The sequence below is a fragment of the Nycticebus coucang genome, chromosome 22, assembly GCF_027406575.1.
Source record: "Nycticebus coucang isolate mNycCou1 chromosome 22, mNycCou1.pri, whole genome shotgun sequence".
Classification (NCBI taxonomy): Eukaryota; Metazoa; Chordata; class Mammalia; order Primates; family Lorisidae; genus Nycticebus; species Nycticebus coucang.
In genome coordinates, this window is record NC_069801.1 from 60422476 (window position 1) to 60431477 (window position 9002).

Consider the following 9002-nt stretch of genomic DNA (forward strand, 5'->3'; position numbering starts at 1 on the left):
CTTTTACCTATAATTTCCTTCCGAAGGCTTCACGTGGCTCTTCAGATGTTATCTCATTAATCCTCAGGACAGATCTGTGAGGCGGGCGGCAGGCACTGGGCTTCTCATTAGACGTGGCTGGAGGCACGAGCAAGGTTCTGGCCCCCGAAGGCGGCGTCTGCACCTGGACTGGCTCTCGCGGGCTCCCCTGTCTTCGTCCAGAAGACCTGAGCTTCTAGCTTTTGCTGGGGAAATCTCAGCAAATCTCCCTTAGAGGAAAGGTTGTGAAGAAGGTAAATTTCATTCATTTGTCCATTCCATTCATTCATGAATATTTATTGGCTACTCCTCAACCGTCCAAGTATGTTTTATTTTTTTTCTTCATTTTAGCAGGGTGTAATGAAAGTTCCATATAAGATTATTTTATTCCTGCATCTTCTCAAGTGTTTCTTCCTTGTACCTGCCCTTTTCCTTTCCTACTTGGTGGGATTTGGCTTTTCGTTCAAGGATCTTTTTGCGGTCTTTGTCCAGTTTAAGCCTAGTCGTGACCACCTTGCTGGGGTGAACACCCACCTGGACAGTTGTGCCATTAGCCTTTTCCTGCTGCACCTGCTCAATGTAGATGACGTATTTCTTCCTGTAAACCTGGACTACTTTGCCAATCTGCTGACCTTTATGATGCCCCCGGACAATCTGAACTTCATCGTCCTTTCGGATGGGCATGGATCGAACATTGTACTTGTGTCTCAGCTCTTTGGATGTGGGAAGGTGCGTTGAGATGTCTTTTGCTGGTCTTGCTTCTGTTCAAAGTCACAAAGGGATTGAACTTCATTTTGGCCGCTGCCTCTCTGGCGATGGCCACAAAAGGGAAGAGAGTTACAGGTTGTTTCCCAAGTATGTTTGCTTGAGTAAGCGACTGCGGACTGAGGACGTCACTGTGGTGCCATCATGGGTAAACGAGACCCACGCCACTGAGCACCGAGCATTAGATGCAAGGCATCTCTTTCAATTCTTGCAATAATTTAGACAGGAGATGTCATTTTCTACAATTTGTTTTAAGTTTACATTTTTACAATTTTTCTAATAACTGGTCACCTACCCCTAGTTAGGAAATATTACAGCCAGACTATGAACTGAGATTTGTCTGATCCCCAAATCCAAGTTTTTTTTCTCTAGGTCCTTAAGGAGAATGCAACCCAATAGTAAAGACTAATGCACAAATGACTTTTGTTTGATAATAATACGATGCTATTTAACATCTATCGAGCACCTGGTTAACTGAGTATGTCCAGGCACTGAAGCAAGCACTTCGTATAGATTCTTTCATATAACCTTCACATCACTTCTATAGGGCACATGCTATTCATTAGCCTCAATTATAGATGAAAAAGGTCTGAGTCTTAAGGAGTTTAAAAAATTTGCCGGCAGGTAAAAACCACAGCTGTCCCAAGAAGATAAACTTGGCTTGCTCTATAATGTCCCAGGAAGTATACATGTGAGACTGACAGCCAGGAGCTTCAGAGATGGATTTTGGTGGGCAACATCCAGATTTTGGTCTGAACAGAGTGATCCAGGTGCTGCCTCTGAGGGCTGAGAATCCCCTCCTCAGGGGGTGTGTACACACTGGCTGGTCACCACTGCAAAGAGACGGTACAAGACACATTTTATTCCCACTGTGCCAAGAATATGCCCCACACCCCACTTCCACTCCAACTTACACACATTCTTCAGATTTCAACCCAAATATTACCTCCTCAGAGACATCTTTCCAGACCCCCCTCCATTTTATATTGCCTTAGCTCCCTGCACTTTTGCATAACATGTAAAACTGTAATTCAATGACTAATTATGAAAAGTAAGTTTTTACAGGGCACAGGCCACCTGAGTCTTTCTCTCTTATTGGTGCCTGCCAGTGTCTGGCCCGTGTTAAATGCTCAACGTTTGAATGACTGTTGATGGGTGATTGGGCCAGATGTGGATTATTAGAACTGACCCGTCTAAAGATGACATTAATTCCCCTTGATAAACTGACTTGAACATTTCAGAGCTCCTGTGTTTGGGGGCCTTCCATCCACCTGTTAAAGCACCCCCATCCCCACATTCTCATTCTCATTTTACCTCTTCCTTTGTCAGCAGATCAGCATCAAAACCTCATCCACGCTGGTCCACCCTTACGCTGGAAACCAGCGGCAAGGACAAGCATTCATTTCCATGCGCTTGGCTTCTCTGTAGAGACCCGTGCTCAGCCACAAGCTTTGGCTGGCCTATCTCCCTTGTCCATCTGTTTGGACCACAGCGTGTCTGCTGGTGGGCAGTTGGATCCTTGGCATGGGACGGAGTCTCTGAACAATGCAAGAGGTTTGCATGGGCGAGCCACACTGCTCAGCAAGGCATCTGTCTGAGGGGAGGGTCTACTCTCTCAACACCAGCCAGGGTGACCCCTTCACACATAGACATGTAGATGCCCAAACCAAAAGAAGATCAAAATTTGAAAGGAAAATGAAAAATTGTCACAAAGCATTTATCTGACAACCTGTTCTGCGTCAGGAGCGGGGATGGGTGCTAGGGACACGTGACGGGAGCACGGCTGTGCGTGTGGCGTGTATGGGGAGTAACAGGAGCACAGGGAAGGGACCAGCATGCCGGGAGACCTAAGCGGTCACGGGGAAAATGCGATATGTACTCCGGGTTTCCTGCACATTGTGTTATAATGGGCAGTGGAGGGGAAAATGGACCACGACACAGAGAGAGCTGACCCGTCTCCCAGTGTAACCGTGCCAACTGGTGGCAGCAGGCAGTGGCAGGGCCCAGTGCAGCCTCCTCCATTTAAGATAAAAATAAACATTTTCATTCCAGTTCTTTACAATAAAGGAAATGTGGCAATGCAGGCCTGACAAGAGGGAAGTGCTCTGAGTAGGTACGGCTGCTTCCACGAATAGCCACAACATCTGCACACAATCCCAGGTGAGGTGCACACACAGCCCCTGCCCGTTCCCAGGTGAGTGTGCACATCCCTGCCCGTTCCCAGGCGAGTGTGCAGACACAACCCCTGCCTAATACCAGGTGAGTGTGCACATCCTTGCCCGTTCCCAGGTGAGTGTGAAGACACAACCCCTGCCCGTTCCCAGGTGAGTGTGCACATCCCTGCCCATTCCCAGGTGAGTGTGCACACACAGCCCCTGCCCGTTCCCAGGTGAGTGTGCACACAGCCACTGCCCGTTCCCAGGTGAGTGTGCACACACAACCCCTGCCCGTTCCCAGGTGAGTGTGCAGACGCAGCCCCTGCCCATTCCCAGGTGAGTGTGCACACACAGCCCCTGCCCGTTCCCAGGTGAGTGTGCACATCCCTGCCCATTCCCAGGTGAGTGTGCACACAGCCCCTGCCCGTTCCCAGGTGAGTGTGCACACACAGCTCCTGCCCGTTCCCAGATGAGTGTGCACACAGCCCCTGCCTGTTCCCAGGTGAGTGTGCACACAGCCCCTGCCCGTTCCCAGGTGAGTGTGCACACAGCCCCTGCCCGTTCCCAGGTGAGTGTGCAGACACAGCCCCTGCCCGTTCCCAGGTGAGTGTGCGCATCCCTGCCCATTCCCAGATGAGTGTGCACACACAGCCCCTGCCCGATCCCAGGTGAGTGTGCACACAGCCCCTGCCCGTTCCCAGGTGAGTGTGCGCATCCCTGCCCATTCCCAGGTGAGTGTGCAGACACAGCCCCTGCCTGTTCCCAGGTGAGTGTGCACACACAACCCCTGCCCGTTCTCAGGTGAGTGTGCACACACAGCCGCTGCCCCACAGAGCAGCGTCATCTGCTGCAGGCAATGTTCACAGAATTCTAAGAAGGTAGTAAGCCAATTATTATGGCATGTATAATTTTGGCCAAAACAAAAATTGTTATTTCAATGGTTTTTTTGAAGGAGCCAAGTCACTTTAGGATACGAAATCCTGTGTATGGAAACGTACTGCCCTTTTAGAAGGACTGAGACAGCAGGGCCTTGTGAATTCCAAAACTGATTGAACCTTCCTAAGTAAGAGAAGTGGGTATGGCAAGGGGCTACATGAAAGTGGGGATGAAGAAGATGTGAGGTAAAAGTCACAGAGTAGAAGGAAAGGAGAGAATTTTATGACAAAGACTAGAAAAACAGAAGCTAGAAAAAAGAGAAAACAAAGTCCCCACCCTCAAGATGCTTTTATTCTTCAAAGGGAGACAGGCAACAACAATTGCAATAAACAAGTAAATTGGCAAATGAGACGTATAATTTTCTTTTTTTTGTTTTTTAGTTTTAGGCAGAGTCTCACTCTGTCATCCTCGGTAGAGTGCTATGGCATCCTAGCTCACAGCAACCTCAAACTCCTGGGTCTGAGCAATCCTCCTGCCTTAGCCTCCTGAGTAGCTGGGACTACAGGTGCCCTTCACAACACCCGGCTATTTTTAGAGACAGGGTCTCGCTTGAGCTAAGGCTGATCTCAAACTCCTGAGCTCAGGTGATCTACCTGCCTTGGGCTCCCAGAGTGCTAGGATTACAGGTGTGAGCCACCATGCCCAGCCAATATATAGTTTTCAGAAAGTGATAAAACAGGGGTGGGGAGGCAGCCTTATGCAGATGGACAGGGAGTCTCTACCTGTGGAAGTGACTTTTGAACTGAGAGACCTGTGCAGAACAGGTAGAAAGAAGAGAGGCAGGAAAAAGCTTGGTCTATTCAGAGAATTGCAAGGCCAGTGTGGCTGGAGCCAGGTAAACAAGCAGGATGTAGTAACAGGTGAAGGTGGGGAGAGGTAGGCCTGGGCCAGATCATCAGGGCTGGATGAGCCATGATGAGACGCTCAGACTTTAAGTGAGGGAGTAATGTGACAGCATGTGCATTTTTGAAAACTCATAATATCCATCGTGGGAGAAATAAACTGTAAGACAGTGAGATTAGAAACAAAAACAACTATTAAAAAAGTTCTGCCCCAGACCAGCCAGATGTGGTGGAAGATGGTGAGAAATGGTCGGATTTAGAATACACTTTGAAGGGATATATTTTGTATCCGTAACCACCTTGCCAAATTTTTCACTTATTACACACTATCTTAAACTCTTATTGTGCTTTTTATTGCCTTATCTCCTTAGATGGTAATAACACTAACTTATTTATAGAATTAGTATTTCATTTAGTTGGCACTTATTTGTATCTATTAGATCCCAAGTGCTACAGTAGTTCTTAGGTGGACAAGAATGACAAAGTGCTTTTCTGCAAAATACGTCATTTAATACAACAATCCTGTAAAGTAGCTCAGGAAGACAGTTTTAATGCCTCTTTTACAGATATGCAAAGTGAGGCTCAGAAAGTTTAAATGATTTTCCCAAGGTCATAGAGCCAGTCAGGGGATAGACCTCGAGGTGAGACTAAAGCAAACCTTTCTCCCCACTGTCCTGTGCCCTTATCTCTCCCCCCTTTAAGCCTCCCGTGGCAGCCAAACATCAGGTACGTATGTAAAGTAGGTGACAGTGACTCTGTGCAGGTGAGGACAACAGTGCTATCTCTCTGCATTTAATGTATCAAATCCCCTGTTTCTATAGTTAATGTCCTCTTGCAATGCTGAAATGGACCTTAGATTTAGCGTAGGTAGATTTTACCAAGAAACAAAACTTAGAAAAGACGGGGATCATGTATTTACATTTGCACAGGTTAGTCATGATTTAATTCAAGAGATAGTTTACTGCGTACCTACTGTGTGCCATAAATATTTCCTAAAAGAATGAGTAACTCTATGTAGTATGACATAAATAGAAGCTGTTATTATCACAATCCAATTGGAGAGAGAAGGCAGAAAAAACAAAATAATATGTAGTGAGCACAGTGCTCTGGCTTTAAGAACACAATATGCATTTGTCTTCTAAGGTTCTGTGGATAGAAGTGAACAAGACAAAATGATTTCTGTGATTTCTGCTCTCACGAGAGCAGCCTCTGCCATTTTTACCTTAATTAATTTTACCATAATTAATAATAATTGCTAACACCTAGTGAATGCTTACTAAAATTAGTGTATTTGATCCTCTCTGCAACTTATAAGGAAAGTATTATCAATTCCATTTTCAAGATAACAAAACTAGGCTGGGTGCAGTGGCTCACACCTGTAATCCCAGCACTCTGGGAAGCAGTGGCAGGTGGATCACTTGAGCTCAGGAGTTTGAGACCAGCCTGAGCAAGAATGAGACCCCATCCCTACTAAAAAACAGAAAAATTAGCAGGGCATTGTGGGGGGCACCTGTAGTCCCAGCTACTTGGGAGGCGGAGGCAAAAGGACCACTTGAGCCCAGGAGTTTGAGGTTGCTGTGAGCTGTGATGCCAAAAGCACAGAGTGAGACTCTGACTCAGAAAAAGATGAGAAGAAAACTAAGGCAGAGGGAAGACCACCTGGAGCTACCTCTGAACCCAGGCAGTCGGGGGACAGAGGTCGTAAGCTTGGCCACTATGCAGGGAATAGCCAGGTTTGCAGGGCATGAAGCTTACACAAACTGTCCTCGAGAAAAAAGAACACAACTCTACAAATACAAAATGAGTTACAGGGCCTGGGAAGGGACCCATGGAAGACTGGTGTTTTAGTAGCCTCATGGTAAATCTGACCTTGGCTTCAAGGTCAACCCATCTGTGCCACTATGCAGCACCCAGGGCATGAGCTCTGTCATTAAGATGAAGACGGTCCCAACCCAGATGCCCTCGCAGTGGCTGGCTGGGGGAAACAGCATGAAAATAAGCATTACCTTTTCCAACTGTGAAAGTGTAGATGGGATTCCTGGTGCCATGGGTCAGGTCAGAGAGCGTTTAAAGCACCTGCTACATGCAAGCGAGGTGCTAGCCACAGAGTGCACAGAAGTGAGTCCTAAAAATGCCACATACAGATATATACACATATATGTATACCATTATCTATATACAATATGTGTGTGTGTACACACACACACACACACACACACACCATCATCCTTGTTTTACAAATAAAGAAACAGACCCCCAGAGTGGCAAAGCCTGAATCTGAATTCAGACCCGCTCATTCTCAAGCCATACTCTTAGCCCCTCTTCTCCAATCCTTTTGGAAACATGAAACAATTGGAAATCGGAAGCTCTTCAGAGCTCGGGAACTCTTCCCAAACACCATCTCCTCTATGAATCCCTCCTAGCTCGCCCCAGATAGGCTCCTCCCCATGCAGGCTTGCATGGCCTCCTCCCCACACACGTATCAGCGAGGCACTGTTGCCTCCTTTCTTGAATGCTTGTGTCCCCAGGACCTGGTAGGTATGTGACAAACATTTGGGGAATCAATGAAAAAATGAGCGATACATGTCAGGGTATGGTCAAGTGATCTGTTGGTTTTATAGTAAACAATTAATCTGCCATAGATTTAATTTATTTTATTTTATTTTACTAAAACAGAGTTTCACTGTGCTGGCCAGGCTAGAGTGCCCTGGTGTCACAATAGCTCATAGCAACCTCAAATTCCTGGGCTCAAGCAATCCTCCTGCCTCAGCCTCTCCCATACCTGAGACTACAGGTGTGTGATATAATGCTCAGCTAGTTTTTCTACCTTAGGTAGAGACGTGGTCTCACTCTTGCACAGGCTGGTCTCAAATTCCTGAGTTCAAGTGATCCACTGGCCTTGGCCTCCCCGAGTGCTGTAGGTTTTAGACGGGACTGGAGCACAAAAGTTAAGATTTAGACAAGTGGTGGGAGAAAGAAAAGGGCATCTCAGGTGATAGCAGCAGCCTAAGCAGATAAGCAGCAATGGCAACATGATCTGAAACATGCCTTTATCTCCACTTGCTCCTGTTACAGATCAGCACTAACTCAGTGGCTTAAAACAAAACAAAGTTATTCCCTAAGGGTTCTGGAGGTCAGAAGTCTAATATCAAGGTGTCAGCGGGCTATGTTCACTCTGCAGGCTTCAGGGAAGCATCTGAGGCCACTGCACACCTCGGCCCACGGCCCCTTCCGTGAATCACTCCATTTTCTTGCTTTTATTTTCACGTCTCCTGTGACTGACTCAACTCTCCAGTCTCCCTCATGTAAAGACCCTTGTTAGTATATTATCAGGCCCACTCAGATAGTGTAGGATAATCTCAGCATCTCAGAAACCTTAATCACATTTATAGAGGATTAAACATCGGACTTACTACAACAGCCACCAATATTGTAACTCATCTGAGGAATTACTGAGAACAAGACAGTCTCCTGGCAAGCCTGGAAATCTCTTGTGACTTGGAAGGCGAGCCACCAAGTAACTCAGTAATCCCGGAGGAGCAAAGTTCAGTCCTGTAGTAGCAAGGCTATTGTTAAACATGAAGCATTTTACAGCAGTTCCTTGAAGGATTAGTGGAGAAAAAATTGCATGTAGTATTTTGGAGATCATTTCCCTTACCATCCTTGAAGATCATTTCCTTGAGTACATACTCTGTTGGCACCTATGAGATCATTTCCCTGAGCAGAAGCCCCTGCATTTCTTTGCTTAGTAATCTTTCCTGCCATAGTGTATCTTCCGAATAAAAGGACTCTGCAAGAAGTGCTCGGGGCTGTCCTGCACCTATGGTTAGCCTCACCTCTTGCAGCGTGTCCTGTCAATCCATGTCTCATGGGATCATTAAAGGGGTCGCAACACACATCTTTAAAGTTCCTTTTTCCATGTAAGATAATGCATTCAACACTTTCCCCAGGTTCTGGAGATTAGGATGTAGACACTTTGGAAGGCCATAATTCAGCCTACCGCAGAAGGGAACAGTAGAGAGAGAGTCCAGGCTCTGCAACGGTTCCGCGCCTAAGAGGCCACAGGCTGAATGATAGGGCTCTACCCGGCTTCTTTCCTGGCTAAGGGGTCGGACCTGTTCTAACAGATGGTAGGGAGTCACTGCAAAGGGTCAAGAAGGGTTGAGCAACCCAGAAAGAGATGTTTTTAAAAGATTTGTTTGGCAACTGCATGATCAGCTTCAGTTGAAGCCATCTTTTCTTTAACATGATAATAACTGGTCATACGCATATGAGGAGTTTCATA

General features: G+C 46.6%; 1 pseudogene; it reads right to left on the minus strand.

Annotated features, from left to right (window-relative positions):
* Nucleotides 1-402: 402 nt before the first annotated feature.
* On the minus strand, nucleotides 403-811 carry LOC128575329 (60S ribosomal protein L26-like; annotated as a pseudogene).
* Nucleotides 812-9002: the final 8191 nt, after the last annotated feature.